Below are 3,489 nucleotides of genomic sequence, written 5' to 3'. Positions count from 1 at the left end.
CCCAGGACTACATCAGCAGCATTATAAAGTTCATAGCTGTTCTACAAAACACTTTGCAGAAGACATTTCAGCTGCAGAAGCAATGAGGGCAAAGAGAAATAAAACACAAGATGTTCTTAGGAACAACCCAGACAGGATCTCCAAATCTGTAGCCTGGGAGGCCAAGCTCTGCCATCTGCACCTTCAGCTGTGGCACAGGGAGTTCCTGAGGTGCTGTGAAATCCCTTCCCAGGGCAGAGCACAGGGCTACCGGTGTGGAAAGGAGAGAAAAACACATTAAACATCTTTGGCAATTCAATTTCTGCTGACAGCAATGTCACACTACATCACTAGTGAATGAAGTGAACCCTCTGGAGAAGTGATTACACAGCCTGGTATTGTGACTGAGACATGTCCTGTCCACTGGATGCCTTTACAGGCATTTGGCAGAACTTAGAAATAATCACAGCTCTGAAAGCAATTTTTATGCAAAGCAGAGCTCTAAAACTTGTTTAAAAAATATCCACACAACCAGCAATAAAGGTCACCTGTCCCTGCTTTGGGAATGAGGGAAGGCGAGGAAAAGACCAAAGGATTACCTGAATGGACTTATAAAATCCCACCTTTTGGAGCTGTTTCAAAATGCTTCTTACTCGCTATCTTGACTGGAAAGAGCAAAGAACAAATATTAAGAGTAGGAGGAGAATATACAAACAATTACAAAAAATATACATTTTGACAACTTGTTTGATTATCATTCAGTTGCTGCAAGGGACAGATTCCCTGCAGCAGGAATGCTGCAAAACAAACAATCTCAACAACCAGCAGCAACTCTTTCCAATGTAGACAGAGCAGCTGATTTAGTAACTTCATTTAAAGCCCTCCATTTTTCTCTTATTTGTACTTAATTAGAACCATAGAAAACAACTGGTATTTCAGTTGGGGTCTGAAAATCTCAGTTCCCCCCACTGACAATGGGCCAGGACTCTGTGAGTTCCCCAAACACAAGTTGTTGGTGGCATGACAAGACTGTACTATCTGAAATAGCTCCAGTGCAGCACAGCCCCCTCCAGCAGTAAGGGAACCCCTCCATGCAGAGTTTGGTGACACCCACTAGGAAGCAAAATCAAGATATGCAGAAAATGTTAAGAAATTCTACTCCTCATACAAATCCTAGTGAGGAAGTTCCATCTTTAAGAGACAGGACCAAGCAGCTGATGGAAGCAGCTTCCCTGCCATGGGGCAGAGCTCCTGGGCTGTTCCATGCAGGGGCTGCATCTCTCCATGGCCTCTGACAGCAGCTCTCAGTGAGACAGGACAGCTCCAGGGAGGCCCAGGCACAGCTCAGATTATCCAGTTGTTAGATCTGCTAAATGCAGAAAAAAAAATACACATCCTTTTTCCATAAATTGAAATGAAAAGAGAGAGGTATTTGAAAAGATGGGATGACTAGTCAGTGTGATCCTGCTCATTACTAGGCACTGACTTTCACAAAGGAGATTGGAGTAGGAGGAGGGAGGAGTTTGCCATGGACTGCTTGTACCATTTACAGAACAGCATTTGGCATCTCTTGCTCATATGTCAAATACGTGCCTGCACAGTGAGCCAGATGCAGCTCCTGATGAATTTTTTAAAGAGAAATTTAATGCCGACATAACAAAAGTGATAAATTGCTCAACTATTTGCAGGGCAAATCCTGAATGTACCAATAGAGAATCACATGGAGCTGCTGAAATCCTGCCATGGCTGAAGCATTTAGGACCTTTGCAAGCATTCATATCCAATAGCAAAAACCCCTTCTTGGATGTGGGTTCTCTGGCAGCACAGGGGTTTCCAAAAGGTCAGTGCTATAATGGCCATGGCTAGTTTTTACAACCAGAAAGAGTTGCTCAATCTTTCAGAATACAAACTTTTATTTTAAAGACAATTATTACACTCTCACCGAGTACCACAAAGTTTCTTTGTTATTTCCCACAATGGTCACATTTCACTACCTAGGTTTAAGTCAGATTTCAGAACATATTTTTTAAATATTAGGTGGACAGAGGGAAGAACAAAAACCTGCAGTAGCTGAATTATGCTATTTACAGTGACATTAGACATTCACAGTCATTACAGGAATATTGTGCTTTATGATCCTTATGATTTACTGGGAGAATCATGCAAAATTTACGCCACTTTACAATTCACTTGCCAATATCTTGCTTAGGCTTTAAGGTGTTACTGGGAGCTAAGCCAGGACAAACAATGGAAGTTGGCCACACTGGTCATGTCCTGTTTGGTACCTGGCATGATATTGTGACAACAGATAACACATCCAAAATCCCCTTCACTTTAGAGATAAGAGTTCAAATGGACAGTTATAGTTAAGTGGTTTTACAGGTCCTACTGCTCACTCACGAGAGGAGATACTTACCCAAGGCCTGAGGATACAGTGAGGAGCCTCCAAGTATTAGGAAGAGGCACACCATTAAGATGTTACATATAGAATTATCAGAACCCTCCAGTCTTGAATCTGACACAACTTTGATAATTTTTGCTTGACTTTGATTGTTTCTGCTTCTCTTGGTCATTTTAGACAATTTAAAACACTCTTTTTACTACCTACAATTTCCAAATTCTACAGGCAAATCTCATCCTGCTGAGAGCTCACAGGCCTCCCTAATCTCCAGGAGATGTTGTGCCTCAAGAGCTCCTGCCTTGTTGAGGGCAGCAGTCGTGCTGGTGACAGCTCTGCAAAACACCCTCTGGAGCTCCCCAGCCCACAGAGGACAAGGGCCTGGTTATGGAGGGGAGGAGAGTTGCCATATGCCAATGCATGAGCAATTTTTGACTCGCAGTCAAAAGCATCCAAAAATTCAGTATGCAGGATTTTGTGCCATATGGAGAAATTGTGATTTGGCCTTTTCCCCAGCTGTATCTCATTAAGCAAAAAAGGAAAGAAAAAAGGGAGGACATTCTTTTCTTCTGTGCAAATCTCTCCCCAGAGTTCATCTTCCTTTGAGGGACAGTTCATTGCTGGTACCTGGAAAACCAAGTCTGAGCAGAAGGGGGCTGTAAGAATCCAGGTGCTTGAGGACAGGGCTCTGTCCAATTCAAAAGTTTTTTTCTAAATCTTTTATACTTTGAACATGGTTTCTTTTAGGGAAGAGGGAGAAGTGCTACAGAGAGACAGGACTGGTTCTACAGGGCTGAGAAAGATAAGAGTAGAAAAAGAACCTCATGTTCCATGAAGTCTGCAGGTGTGCACTACAGTAAAGGATGTTATTTCCATGTACTGCAGCATTTTGCACCAACAGCATTTTGCTTGTGAGCTCAGTGGTCTGTTTGTGTGAAAGGTTTGTTTAATCTGAGACTTCACTGGGATTTTGTCCTTATCTTTTTTACAGAGACTGATGTGGCATTACCATAAGGCAGACATTAAGATGGTTTAATGTGACAGAGACAATCCCATGGCTGGTGTCACACAGGTCACCACATCCAGGTTTCAGAGTTATAAACACAGACACC

The sequence above is a fragment of the Camarhynchus parvulus genome, chromosome 19 (assembly GCF_901933205.1).
Source record: "Camarhynchus parvulus chromosome 19, STF_HiC, whole genome shotgun sequence".
NCBI lineage: Eukaryota > Metazoa > Chordata > Aves > Passeriformes > Thraupidae > Camarhynchus > Camarhynchus parvulus.
Note: the sequence above shows the minus strand (reverse complement) of the source record.